Genomic DNA, 15,611 nt, shown 5'->3' on the forward strand with positions numbered 1-15,611 from the left:
CTTAAGTGGCCAAGTAATGACCACTTAAGGGCTGCAGGCAGGCCTGTTACCATGTGGTATGCACTGTAGCTAAAACCATGCGGCCAGCTTGTCATGTCCTGGGGGTGGTGTCTCGATCAAAAGCACTCAGTGCCTGATCGAGGGGCTGGACATCGGGAAGGTGGGGCCTGCTGAGAGCCACCTCCCCTGACCTTGGCTGCTGACCTCTCTGCACTGCTCTCCCTGTGACTCCATGCTGTCAACCACCCCCCCGCCCCTCACCCCACCACATTACTTACCTGTGGCCTGGGTCACTCCACGATCCTGAGACTCCAGTGCCTGCCCTTCCAGCAGCACCCACGGTCTCACCTGTGCCACTGCTGAGTACAAGAGCTGCCGGCCTCTGATTAGTTGGCAGCTGTCAGAAAGCAAGACCTGTGCCCCTGGGGTCTTGATGTTAGGGGAAGTCCTACTACTGGCCTCACCATTACCTGTTGGCTTGTGGTTTGCTGGCCTTCTCGAAAAGAGGCAGCAAGAGTCTCTCACCACTTCCAGCCAGCAGGTGAGACCCCTGACACCATAACGAGATTCTGCCCAATGTAACTAAAGGCGTTTTAGGGAGGGAAAGTCAGTTAAAATTAGTTTCATTTCAAGCAAGTCTCTTGAAGTGGGAGGACATAATTATTATAAGTATTATATCTAAGGCTTCCATCATTCAATGTATTTGTAATATTTTTACCTCAAGTCAGTCATGTGATGTATTGCTTCAGTGATTTTCTCTGACAGTGGATGAACGCATGTCATCTTAGGTTGCAGCAGGACAATGGTAAACATCAGAAATGATACTGAAGCTTCTCCACTACTTGAGCTACCTTGCTGTAGATCTTTATGATATACTTTGCGTAACTTGGCTATTTTCACTAAAACTAACTTCGATGCTGCTAGATTGGAAATATTCCAACAAGAACGAGAAAAGAACTATAGGCTAAAGCCTTGCACAGTAATAGAATTGATTACCAGGAGTAAAATTGAGAATCAGGGTATGCAACAGTCAACATGGCTTCAGAAGGGACAAGATCCTTTCTTATCAACTTTTTTGAAGATGTGGACTGTAGAAAACTGTCTTTTGCGGTATGTTTGACATGTAAAAAGCCTCGGAGAGAAAGAGATTCTTCCATTTATGGAGCACCTTTCATGACTTCAGTTCCTTCCAAACAAAACACTTTATAGCCAATGAAATACCATTAAATTGTAATCATTTTTGTAGTGTATAAAATGTGACAGCCAATTTGCATATATCATGCTCCCACAAACAGCAATTTGATAATGGACCAGATAATCTATTTTCTTTAGTTAAATAGGTGGATGCAAATGATCCCATGGCACTGAAAGAGCAGATGGGCTTTCAGTTCAATATTTCATCTAAAAGGCCCTACAACCAATAGATGTCCCAGAGGAGTCAAGCACAAAATCTAGTTGGCTAGAGTTTAGGAACAAAAAAGGTGCAATTACATTGCCCGGTATAGCCTATAGGCCACCAACTAGTGGGAAAGATGTAGAGGAACAAATTTGCAAGGAAGTTACAGAGAGGTGCAAGATATAATGGGGGACTTTAATTATCAAAATATCAATTGGGATAGTAGTAGTGTGAAGGGCAGAGAAGGGTAAGAGTTTCTAGTGTGTGTTCAGGAGTATATTCTACAGCAGCATGTTTCCAGTCCAATGAGAAAGGAGGCATTGCTAGATCTGGTTCTTGGGAATGAACCAAGTGGATCAAGTGTCAGTAGGAAAACATTTAGGGGACAGTGATCATTGTATCATAAAGTTTAGGTTCGCTATGGAAAAGGACAAGGGACAATCCAGAGTAAGAGTAATTAACTGGGGGAAATCCCAACTTCAATGGGGTAAGAATGGATCTGACCCAGATAAATTGGAATCAAAGGTCAATGGGCTTTGAAGAAAAAGATAATTCAGGCACAGTTGAAGTATATTCCCATGAAGGGGAAAGGCATGGCAAACAAATCCAGAACTTTCTGGATGACAAAAGAGATAGAGATTAAGGTGAAGCTGAAAAAGTACTTACGACAGATGTCAGGTGGAGAATACAACTGAGAACCAGGCTGAGTATAGAAGGTTCAGAGGGGAATTGAAAAAGAAAATAAAAGGGAGTATGAGAAGAGACTGGCAGCTAACATAAATGGGGATCCAAAAGTCTTCTATAGGGTATATAAATAGTAAAGGTTGGTAAAAGGAGGAGTGGGATTTGTTTAGGGACCAAAATGGGGATTTATGAATGGAGGCAGGTGGCATGTCTGAGGTATTAAATGAATACATTGCATCTGTCTCTACCAAGAAAGGAGATGTTTCCCAGGTCATGGTGAAAAAGGAGGTGGCTCAAATACTTGAAGGGTTTAAAACTGATGAGGAGGTATTATTGGTTAAGCTGTCTGTGCTTAAAGTTGATAAGGCACTAGGACTGGATATGACGCATCCAAGGATAGTGAGGGAAATGAAAGTGGAAATTGCAGAGGCACTGGCCATACTTTTTCAGTCTTCCTTAGACTTGGGTGGTGCCAAAGGACTGGAGGATTGCAAATGTTAAACCCTCGTTCAAAAAAGGGTGTAAGGATAAACCCAGCAACTAGAGGCCAGTCCGTTTAACCTTGGTGGTGGGGAAGGTTTTAGAATTAGTAATTCAGGATAACATTAACAGTCTCTTGGGCAAATGTGGCTTAATTAAGGAAAGCCAGCATGGATTTGTTAAGGGCAAATCTTGTTTAATTAACTTGCTGGAGTTTTTTGAAGATCTAGCAGAGAGGGTTGATGAGGGCAATGCTGTTGATGTGGTGATGTGGTGTACGTGGACTTCCAAAAGGCATTTGATATGCTGGTGCACAACAGACTTATGAGTAAAGTTAGAGTTCATGGAATAAAAGGGACGTAGCAACATGGATACGAAATTGGCTGAGTGACCAAAGAGTAGATGTTAATGGTTGTTTTTCAAGCTGGAGGAAAATTGGGGTTAGTATTAGGAGCATTGCTCTTCCTGATATGTATTCATGACCTAGATCTTGGTGTATAGGGCACCATTTCAAAATTTGCAGATGATACAAAATTTAGAAGTATTGTGAACTGTGAGGGAGTTAGTATAGAACTTCAAAGACATAGACAAGTTGGTGGAATGAGCAGACAAGTGGCTGAGGAAATTTAATGCAGAGAAATGTGAAGGGATTCATGTTAGTAGGAAGAACATGGAATGACAAAAAATAAAGGGTACAATTCTGCAGGAGCAGAGGGACCCATGTCTCCATGTGCATATATCATTGAAGGTGTCAGGACAGGTTGAGAGCGTGATTAACAAAATATATGGGATATTGTGCTTTATAAATGGAAACAAAGAGTATGAAAGCAAGGAAGTTACCTTAAACCTACATAAAATACAAGTTCGGCCTCCACTAGAGAATTGTGTCCAGTTCTGGGCACCGCACTTTAGGAAGCCTTTGAAGGCATTAGAGAGGATGCAGAAAAGATTCACGAGAATGGTTCCAGGGTAGAGGAACTTCAGTTACATCGATAGATTGGAGAATTTCGGACTGTTCTCCTTGGAGAAGAGATGGCTGAGAGGAGATTTGATAGAGGTATTCAAAATCATGCGGGGTCTAGACAGAGTAGATAGGGAGAAACTGTACCCATTGGAGGACCAAGACCACAGGGTACAGATTTAAGGTAATTATCAAAAGAAGCAATGAGATACAAGGAAAAACTGTTTCACACTGTGAGTATTGGGATCTGGAATGCGCTCCTTGAGTGTCTGATGGGAGGCAGGTTCAGTCAAGGCTTGAAAAGGGAATTGGATTATTATCTGAAAAGGAAAAATACGCAGGCTACAGGGGAAAAGCATTGGAGTGGCAGTAGGTGAATTGCTCCTTCAGAGAGCCAGCACAAACACAATGGGCCAAAAGGACTCCATCTGTGCTAAAGCTGTTCTATGATTCATGCAGCACCTCCTCTGTACTGCACTGGACTGTTAGCATAGAATTTGTGCTTAAGTCTCTGGAGTGGTTGTTGAACCCTTAAGCTTCTGACTCGGGGTGGAGAGTGCTATAGCGTCTGAGACATGGAAGATTGCTGAATATGCTTGAAGCAATGAAAATGCATGGTCCATGGAAGCACTGAATAGATGTTAATTAAGTTACATGGAGTGTGAAGAATTAATAAGTGGACTGCCACAGAGACTGGTGTTGGGCTATACTGTTCTAATTTACATTAATGACCTAGAATGTGGTGTGAACTGGATAGATTTGCAGACGATGGTAAACTAAGGGCTAAGATAGGAGAAGGAAAGAGAATCTGAATTTGAATAGATAGCCAAAGACCACCAATGTAGATAAATCTTATGTAGTTTGGATCACTGTGAAATTCAATTTGAGGGAAATAATGCACATCAGAAGCAAAATTCTGATGCACCTACACCAGGAATGCTGTCAAAATAGTTGAGGCTGCGTTGAAAAAGACAGCTTTGGCACTTAATAATACCATTGAGCCATTTTGGACAAATAGTGTGCATTCCATGGTGGTATTGATGACATTTTTGGCATTTGCGCCATGTGAGGTATTCATGAATTAATTAAGGTGAGTTAAATGATCATTTATTATAGTTGTATTACAATTGGCTGCTTTTCCTTTCTTTTTCACTTAGGAAATTCTCAGGAAAGGTATGTTTCAAAATGGCACTTCCTGTAACTTTGCTAATGAGCAGTCAATATTAATTAAAAGCAAGCTTTCCTCTCCATTCTCGAACATAGAAAAAAATGTAGTCGAGCGTTTTTTTTAATCATTGATGGATTATTTATTATATTACCAGCAGCGTAACTGCATTTTCTCAGGGATTTGAGGTTATTGATTCTAAATGTTTAGCATGTTTTGCCACTAATGATTTTGAATTCATTGAAAAGGTCAGACCACTTCTGCAGTCCTTTAGTGGAACACAAAGGAGGCACGCAGCCTGTCAGTAGGAGAAATATTCTGTGTTATCTTGTTGTTGCAGCAATTGTTTCTGCCACATTATGCCTGTTTCGAAAGGCTCATTTTCATTGCGCAGTGTAATGCTAAATAAAAGGCAAAATACCAAGCAAAACCTGCCGTTCATTTTCCAGACCCATGCAGTACATGTCTGCTTTTGCTGCCCTCAATACATTTCTCCTATACAATATTTCACTTTCTCCACTATTGCTCCGTGTGCTCTTTTTCATACAGCTCTCTTATCTACTCTTCTGCTTAGATTAATCAGCTCTCTAGTACAATGTAAACATTCCATTTTAGTGAGTAACCACCATTATCGTGCAGATTTCTGAGAGTTCTGGTATGCAAATATAGATTGTTTCACTGCTTTCAAAAACTCAAAGACTGAGATCCTCATTATACTTTCAAAAGACCATTCAAATCATTATTTCTGGGTCACTTAGGAAAGCCATTTCAGTCCCTAGGGACTTAATCTAAGGGATGGCCTGAGTTAGTTCATGCACCAGAAGGCAGTAAATGAAATGAAATTATCTGCCCAGCATATGCATTGTATTTTAATTACTATTTAAACCCACAGGAGATTTGAATCAGATACTTGGTCTGATATAAAACTCTTCTTTCACAACTCCAAACGAAATCTAACTCTACTCCAGTTACCTTAAGAAATTATTTCCTAAATGGACCACATGACAAAATTATGATGATAATGATGACAGGGCCAAATCTCAATAGATGGCATGTGAAAAAAAATCTGTTTGCACATTGGGTGTAACACAGATCCTGATTTGTTCAGAAGTCATGAAGTCAGGACAAAGCCCTTCACTTGCCAGACCGCTCCCTGTAGACTTTAGCAACTTTAAAGATCTTCTGACAGTGCTAAACACTTCCACAGTCATAGCAACTGCCAGTAGAAATTGGTCAGCACCTAACCAGAAAATAGTTGATGCCTTTAGAGCACTGATGGTCCTCCTGCCTGCTGCCGAATGTGTGTTTAGCTGTGCATGATTAAGAGAGGGCAATAAGTGGAATGTTTGGCTCCAAGATGGCAGCACTGACATCAAATCAGTGTTACATTCTGATTGGTGTAATAAGCTGGCCATTTTGCACACTTCCAGCAGGCGTTCCCTGTGTGCGCTTGATGACTGCGTGCTAACAACCTCACCAATGTGGCATCTGAAACAACTTGCTCCAGAAATGCGTGTGCATATGGATGCCATTTTTGATCTCCAACAGCATTTGTAGTACTCAGGAAAACACGCACGATGGGTTAGCGGTGCACTCTAAGATAAACTCAGCCATATTCAGACAAGTACATTGATATTATTGAATGCATTGCATTGGAGTCAGGTTTGGAGTTCAATAACCTTCCCTTCTCCTTTTTGAATTTATGATCTTCCTTCCCTTTTTCTTATATTTTCTATTCAATTTATGGCAGTAGTTATCCAACTCTCTTAGTAAAAGTGCATTGAAAATGGCTGCAGGTGTTCCAGTTGAGAGTTTTTTTGGGCTCAAAATCTCTCTGGCGTTATGTACGAGGTTAATACCTGGATGTGCCCACTACCATTTTACCTCAGTGAATAACCAGCTGCTTTTTGGAAGGTTTTTCCAACAGGTGGTATGACAGCAAGTGAGGCAATTGCTGTCACTATAACTTGGGTATGCTCAGCCAGTGAACTGAAGGCCATGCTGGCCAAGGCCAACATCCATTCTATGTAAAATGCTAGCTGTCCTGTTGGGTGCTGTCTGAAATAAGAAGAAACATTTATTTGTATTCTGTGTTTCGCACCCCCTACCCCCCGCCCAAAGTTCTCTTAAATTATGAAAGTTGCATGTAATTATAGTTCGATACAATGTCACTTGTTTCCTTTGTCTACTTTTTTGGAACGCCCCGTATTGTGTTAATTATGAAAGTGTCAAGTGACAGGCATATAGTTTGCTTTAGTTTTGGGTGAATTAATAGTGGATTCAGAACAGCTGTAAATATGAGCATCTCAGTAGATCAAGACCTCCTAACCTTGTGTTAAATAACAGAAAAATCCCTGGATGGAAGATTTTTTTTCTCTCTCTGGTGATACATTTGCATCTTTCATTTTTGGTTGTTTTAGAAAAAGTAGCATTTTCAATCACATTATCAGTTTCTGTCATCTCTTGTCTGTAGCTCGGGTAACTGATGAGTCGTCCTTCTTTGTACCTATTCAAGCACCATGATATCCTTCCCAAGATATGGTGATCAGAGCTGTATATACAGCACACCAATACAACGGGTTGGCTCAATATCAGAGAATTTGCTTTCTGTTCCATGGACTATGCAACATATTGCTTTATTTACTGCGACCATGCACTGCTCATGACTTCAACATTTTGCCTTCCAGTTTATTCTAGTTTCTAGTGTTCTAGTTTATTCTAGTCTCATCACTCTGCGTTTATTGACTGAATTTCAATTGTCATTTTCCAGCCAGGCTAAATCTATTTAGATCCTGCTACACTTGCTCAATTGATTGCTTGCAACCCTCCCACCCTGATGTGATTGGCAAAGGTTGACAATTTGTCTGCACTTGCAATTATGAATCATTGATATGCAAGGTGAATAGTAAAGGTTCCTGCGCTGATCCCTGCAGTCCCTTCCTGCCATTCCAACCTAGCTCAATGAATGTCCACCCTTTTTCCTCCTTTGATGCAGCCAGTTGTGTGAACATGGCTTTGATGGAAGAATACAAAACGTAGTAATCGCAAGCTAAGGTAAGAGCCAGCTGCAACGCCTGCTATTTGTTTCTCATGCTGCCAAGTAAGTAATTATGTAGTTGATTCTAGTTTGTTTGCTGTAATAGCTCCATGAGTGCAATAGGCAAGTTCCAAGAAGCCATTATAACAAACAAACTAGAATCAGCTACACAATTACTTGGCATCATGAAAAACACACAAAAAAATGCGGGCACTCAAGAAACCTCATGGCACATACTGTTCAAATTTAGAGTACTTCCTCAAGTGCTGCTATCCAAATTGGAAATGGAAATATACATTTGTACCAAAATATAAAATGGGACTCTTTGGAAATGCTTTTGAGTAATAAGTTGACTTTTACCAAGGTAAATTTTATTATCTATAGATTTTGAAACTATTTTGTTCCCATGAATATTGATGAACAAAATATACAAAATGCTAAATTCTAAAGTAATATGTGCAACCTCTGTCATCAAAATCGATAGATAGATGTGCTCCTAACTGCACTAAAATAGACCTGCAATTTTGTAATGCAGGTTTGACAAAAGTTATATTAAAAGTGCCGGCTTAGAACTGCCAAATTAAGTCAGTTAGAGAGATTTTAACACAAACATATTAATGATACTGAAGCATTTTGTTGTCAGTGACATCTCGAGCTCCAATTTGTTTAATCTTTATCTTTCAATAAAAAAAAAGATGAAAACTAAATTGCCGCAGTTAACATGGTAGCTTGGTGATCTTTGGAATAAACTGTTCAAGACAACAGTGTAGGTTGAAAACTGCACAGGCTAGAGATGTCACTTGTTTTTTGTGTTGGGTCATTATCGTCATACTCTTTATAGTACTGTACCAGACACGTTCTGAAACAGAAAAGGAAGATAGAGATGAATATTTGCATTGTGTCAGCTTTCTTAGATTACATGCTTTGGGATTTGTTGTCACAGACCTCCTGTTATTAAAGGATATGTGCCAGGTGTATTCTGGTGATTTATATTTGGTGTTTTATACTTTCATTGGTATATTGGCAGAAATACTCCTTCCTATGACCATCTGTTCTAATATTTGCCCTATATTCACATTTATTATAAACTGCATAACTTGTTTCTATAGATAATTTAAATTTGTGTAATATCACCCTAAAACCTCACTCTGTCCCGATTACTAAATTTGCGCTGATAAATCTGCTAAAATTGGCAAACACTTGATTAAAATATTTGAAACTTTTTTTTAAACCAATTTTCATCCCTTTGTTTCTCTTGAAGTCTTTGGTTGCTTAATGGGTAAAGTTCCATTGGCACTAATTGTAATTCGGTACTTAAAGTAGTCTTTATCCTATATGAACCATGAAGTGGGTGTTCGCTGGTTATTCCAGCACACAGAGCATAGCAGAGCCTGATTCTGTAAGCACTAGGCATTCACACTTCCAATGGAGGGATGCTTAATGGCAATCAGGATTGATGAATACTTGGGTGACTATTTCCCCTACCTTAATTAGGGAATGCAAAGGCTTATTGCATTGTTTTTGTCGCTATCCTTAGTGAGGTCAGTGAACTCAACATGGCCTGGGGTGGAATGTGGGACTGTTCTGCCCAGTATCTCTCAGCTTCCCACTGGCTAAGTTTGTGAAGTCACTGGGGGAGCCCTCATAATTGAAATTCAAAACCTACCAATTTTACTTATAGTCTGTACTGTGCAACTGTGTATATCTTTGGGACACAGTTTCTGGAGAAAGAAGCCCACTTATGTTCAGCAGCCACTTAAGGATTTGATTCCTGTAATTCAGCAGTTCCTGTTGACTGTCTATATTTCACATTTGGATGATAGGTTGCAGCTGAGATGTTAGCCTACCTTTCTCTTATAGATTTTGCTCTCCCAGTTGTACATTTTCTATTACTAGTTCAGATTTTCAACGTTCGTGATTCTACCTTCCTCTCTCTCCATTCTCTCTCTTAACACTCTGATCTATATGTGTGTGTGATATAAATTTAAGCTGCTTGTGGTTAAGATTGTCACTTTGAAAGGATTCTTAAAATTGAAATCATACTCCAGTAATGACATAACCTACTGAATTCATAGGGCAGAATTTTGCCGTGGGCGAGCAGGGGGCGGGGCCCGCTCGCCGACACGTAAAATGATAATGTCAGGCGGAACCCCCAACGTCATCCCGCCCCATTTAAATTTTCAAGAAGATGGGGGCACAGCCACATCAGCTGCAGGCCCGCCAACCTGTCAATGGCCAATTGAGGCCATTGACAGGATCATTTAAACAACTAAAGGGCCTGCCCGTCCAACCTTAAGGTTGCGGGCAGGCCAGGAGCACCAGCAGCAAATAGAAAAAACATGAAACCTCATCCAGCGATGGGGTGAGGTTTCATGCAGGGTTTTAAACATTTTAATAAAGTTAGTATATATATTATGAACATGTCCCATCTCATGTGGCATTGTCACATGAGGGGGACATGTTAGTGATTTTTTTTTCTATTTTTAACAATTTTCAGAGTGTAAGCGATCTCCCTGAGGCAGCACTTAGCCTCAGGGAGATGTGCGCTCTTTCGTGCGCGTGCGTGAAAGAGCGCACTCTCGCTTTTGTGGAATCCCCCCCGCCCACACAGGAAGCGCATAGCGCTTTCCGTCGGGTGTCACGCTGGGCGGGCCTTAATTGGCCCACCCACGTAAAATGGTGGCGGGGCCCACTTCTCTGGTGGGGATCGGCTCCCTGCCCACCAGAGATTGGGTTGGGCCCGCCTGCCCAACAGGCAGAAAATTCTGCCCATAGTCTATTCACGACTAAATATCATTGGTTTTATCTTAAGTATCATTGGTCTTGCTATGATTTAGCATTTATTTGTTGTGTTGCCATACTGAAATTGCATGGTATACCGCATGACCGACTTCACAAATCTGAGCTGGTCTTTTGAAGGATTGGAAGCTAGGAAAAGGTGGAGGGGTAGCTCTGTTAATTAAGGATCCCATTGGTACGATGGAGAGAAATGACATTAGTTCTGGAGATCAAGATGTATAATCAGTTTGGGTAGAGATGAGAAATAGCAAAAGCAATAAATCACTTGTGGGAGTGGTTAATAGGCCCCCCCACCAATAATGTAGGATGGGGTATACAGGAAGAAATAATGGGGGCTTGTGAGAAAGTTAAGATGATAATCATGGGTGATTTTAATCTACATATAGAATGGCAAAAGTAGCCTGGATGATGAATTCATAGCGTTTTCAGAACAGTTTCTTAGAAGAGCATGTTTTAGCACCAACCAGAGAGTAGGCTATACTAGATCTGGTAATGTGCAATGAGACAGGATTAATAATGACCTCATAGTGAAGGTACCCTTCGGTAGCAGTGATCATAATATGATTGAATTTCACATTCAGTTTGAGGGAGAGAGGAATAGATCTAAGACTAGTGTTTTAAACTTAAACAAGGGCAGTTATGAGGACATGAAGACAGAGTTGGCTAAAGTGAACTGGAAAATTAGGTTAAGGGATAGGTCAGTAGAGATGCAGCGGCAGACATTTAAGGAGATATTTCAGGATACTCAGGAAAAGTACATTCCAGTGAGAAAGTAAAAAACTTTAAGGGAAGAACACACCATCCACGGCAACTAAAGAAGTTAGAGAGAATCAAATTGAATGAAAAGGTGTATAATTCCGCAAAGATGAGTGGATGATCAGAAGATTGGAGGGAATATAAAGAACAGCAAAAAATGACTAAACGTTTAATAAAGATGGAGGAATTAGCGTACCAGAGAAATCTAGCTAGAAATATAAAAACAGATAGAGTTTCTACAGATATTTAAAAAGGAAAAGAGTAAGTAAAGTGAGTATTGGTCCTCAAGAGAGTGAGAATGTGGAATTAATAATGAAAATTAAGAAAATGGCAGATGAATTGTACAGGTATTTTGTGTCTGTCTTCACTGTAGAAGATACAAATAACATCCCAGAAATAATCGTGAATCAGGAGGTGAAAGGGAGTGGGAGGAAGGAGAAACTTAAAACAATTACAATTGCCAGGGAAAAGGTTATGAGAAAATTATTAGAATTAAAAGCTGACAAATCCCTAGGTCCTGATGGACTTCATCCTTAAAAGAAGTGGCTGCAGAAGCATTTAGAAGCATTGATTTTATTTTCCAAGATTCCCCCCAATTCTGGAAAGGTCCCATCAGATTGGAAAATGGCGAATGTGACTCCTCTATCCAAGATTGGATGGAGATGGAAAGCAGGAAACTACAGGCCAGTTAGCTTAACATCTGTGGTAGGGAAATTGCTGGAATCTATTATTAAGGAGGCTATAGCGGGGCACTTAGAAAATCAAGCGGAGTCAGCATGGTTTTGTGAAAAGAAAATCATGTTGGACTAATTTATTGGCGTTCTTTGAGGAAGTAACAAACAACATGGATAAGGGGAACTTGAGGATGTGCTGTACTTAGATTTCCAGAAGACATTTGACAAACTGCTCCATTAAAGGTTTCTACACAAAATAAGAGCTCCTGGTGTAGGGGGTAACATACTAGCATGGATAGAGGATTGATTAGTTAACAGGAAGCAGAGAGTAGGGATAAATGTTTTTTCAATTAGGCAAAATGTGAAGAGTGGAGTACCACAAGGTTCAGTGCTTACAATTTATATCAATGATGTGGATGAATGGACTTAATGTATGGTTGCTATTTTTGCTGGTGACACAAAGATGGGTAGGAAAGTAAGTTGTGAAGAGGACATAAGGAGTCTACAAAGGGACAGAGGTTAAGTGAGGGGGCAGAAATTTTGTAGTTGGAGTATAATGTGAGAAAATGAGAACTTGTCCACTTTGGCAGGAAGAATAGAAAAGCAGCATCTTATTTAAATGGAGAGAGACTGCAGAACTCTGAAGTAGAGAGGGATCTGGGTGTTCTGGTACATGATAGGAAAAGTTAGTTTGCAGGTACGGCAAGTGATTAGGAAGGCAAATGGAAAGTTGTCATTTATTGTAAGAGAAATGGAATATAAAAGTAAGGATGCTTTGCTACAGTTGTACAGCGTGTTAGTGAGACCACATCTAGAGTACTGTGTACAGTTTTGGTCTACTTTTTAAAGAAAAGATATAAATGCATTAGAAGCAGTTCAGAGAATGTTTACTCAACTGATACCTGAGATGGGGGTGTTATTTTATGAAGAAAAGTTGGACAGGTTGGGCCTGTATCCATTAGAGTTTAGAAGATTAAGAGGTGATCTTATTGAAACCTATAAGATTTTTAGCGGACTTGACAGGGTGGATGCTGAAAGGATGTTTTTCCTTGTGGGAGAGACTGGAACTACAAACATATGAAATAGGAGCAGAAGTAAGCCATTCGGCCCCTTGAGCCTCTCCATCATTCAAAAAGATCATGGCTGATCTGTTTTGTTTCAAGTTCTACATTACCATCTATCCTGATAACCTTTGATTCCCGTTCCTAACAAGAACCTACTCTGCCTTAAAAATACTGAGTGACCCCGCTTCCGCTGCCTTCTGAGGCAGAGAGCTCCAAAGTCACACAACCCTCAGAGAAAAAGTTTCTCCACATCTCAGTCCTATGAGAGCGACCCCTAATTTTAAAACAGTGCTCCCTAGTTCTGGACTCACCCTCAAGAGGAAGCATCCTTTCCACGTCTGCCTTGTCAAGGCCATTCAGGATCTTATATACTTCAATCAAGTCACCCCTCACTCTTCTAAACTCCATTGGAAACAAGCCCAGCCTGTCCAGCCTATCCTTATAAGACAACCGGCTCATTCCAGGTATCAATCTAATAAACCACCTCTGAACCACCTTCAACGCATTTACATCCTTCCATAAACAAGGAGTCCAAAACTGCACACAGTAATCAAGATGTGGTATCACCAATGCCCTGTACAACTGAAGCATAAAATTCTTACTTTTATGTTCAATTCCTCTCATAGTAAAGGATAGCATTCCATTAGCTGTACCTGTATACTAACTTTTTGTGACTCATGCATGAGAACACCTAGATCCCTCTGCACCTCAGAATTCTGCAGTTGTTCCCCATTTAAACAATAATCTGCCTTTTTATTCTTCCTGCCAAAGTGAACAGCTTCACATTTTCCCACATAATACTCCACCTGTCAGATTTTTTCCCATTCACTCAACTTATCTATATCCATCTGCAAACTCCTTATGTCTTCTTCTACTTTCCTGCCTATCTTTGTGCCATCTGCAAATTTAGCTACCATGCCTTTCCTCCCCTCATCTAGGTCATTGATATAAATTGTAAAAAGTTGAGGCCCCAGCACAGGTGAAATTTGAATTCAATAAAATTTGGAATTATAAGTCTGATGATGACACGAAACCATTGCCGATTGTTGTAAAAACCCATATGGTTCACGAATGTCCTATAGGGAAGAAAATCTGCTGCCCTTAACCTGGTCTGGCCTACATGTGACTCCAGACCTACAGCAATGTGGTTGACTCTTAAATGCCCTCTAAACAAGGCAATTAGGGATGGGCAATAAATGCTGACCTAGCCAGTGACGCCCACATCCCCTGAGCGAATACAAAAAAGTCCTCTGCAGCCTGTCAATCAGACAGGGATCCATTTATGCATACTCTCTTTTTTGCCAGCCAATTCTCTATCCAGGCTAATATGTTACCCCCTACATGATGAGCTTTTATTTTCAGCAATAACCTTTGATGTGGCACCTTACCAAATATCTTCTAGAAATCCAAGTGCAGTATGTCTACAGGCTCTCCTTTATCCACAGCACTTGTTACTCCTTCAAAGAACTCTAATAAATTGGTTAAACATGATTTCCCTTTCACAAAACTATACTGACTCTTTGTGACTACCTTGTGTTTTTCTAAGTACCCTGCATCAGCTATACCCTCTTTAATAACCAACTCTAACACCTTCCCCATGACAGCCATCAAATTAACAGGCCTGTAGTTTCCTGTTTTCTGCCTCCCTCCCTTCTTCAATAGAAAGGTTATATTTGCTACTTTCCAGGCTGATGGAATCTTTCCAGAAGCTAGGGAATTTTGTAAAATTAACACCAACACATCTACTGCTCATTAACCGCCTCTTTTAACACCCTAGGATGAATTCCATCTGGATCTGGAGACTTGTCAGCCCACAGCTCCATCAGTTTGCTAAGTGCCGCTTCCCTAGTGATTGCAATTTTACCAAGTTCCTCTCCTCCCTCCACCTCCTGATTTATAGCTATTACTGGAGTGTTTTTTATATCCTTTATAGTGAAGACAGAAGCAAAATATTTGTTCATTTCATCTGCCATTTCCTTATTATCTACTATTAATTCCCCATCCTCACTCTCTAGAGGAACAACACTCAGCTTACCAACATTTTTCCTGTTTAAATATCTGTGGAAACCCTTGCTATCGGTTTTTACATTTCTAGCTACCTTCCTCTCATACTTTAATTTTGTTCTCCTGATTAACCTTTTAGTCATTCTCTGCCATTTTGACCAATCTCTTTTTTTGATTCATTCATGGGATGGGGCATCGCTAGCTAGGCCAGCATTTACTGCCCATCCCTAACTGCCCTTGAGAACTAAGTGGCTTGCTAGGCCATTTCAGGGGGCATTTAAGAGTCAATGACATTGCAGACCAGGTAAGGATGGCAGACTTCCTTCCCTGAAGGGCATTAGTGAGTTTTTAGAGGACATTAGTGGGTTTTCACAATGATCAACAATGGTTTCATGGTCATCGTTAGACTTATTTTGTTTTTTTTAATTGAATTCAAATTTCACCATCTGCCATGGTGGGATTCCAACTCTGGTTCCCAGAGCATTACCCTGGGTCTCTGGATTACTAGTCCAGTGACAATACCACTACACCACCACCACCTTCCCCTTGAATCATCTGACCTGCCTAGGGGACACAGTTTAAAAATAAAGG

The 15,611-nt window shown here is 40.5% G+C and overlaps 1 protein-coding gene across 1 annotated transcript in view; it reads left to right on the forward strand.

Moving 5' to 3' along the window:
• The window catches only part of cdh13 (cadherin 13, H-cadherin (heart)), a 1,028,759-nt gene that overhangs the window by 155,633 nt on the left and 857,515 nt on the right, over positions 1–15,611 (forward strand). The window lies entirely within an intron of this gene.

This window comes from Cetorhinus maximus, chromosome 6 (genome assembly GCF_964194155.1).
Source record: "Cetorhinus maximus chromosome 6, sCetMax3.hap1.1, whole genome shotgun sequence".
Taxonomy (NCBI): Eukaryota; Metazoa; Chordata; class Chondrichthyes; order Lamniformes; family Cetorhinidae; genus Cetorhinus; species Cetorhinus maximus.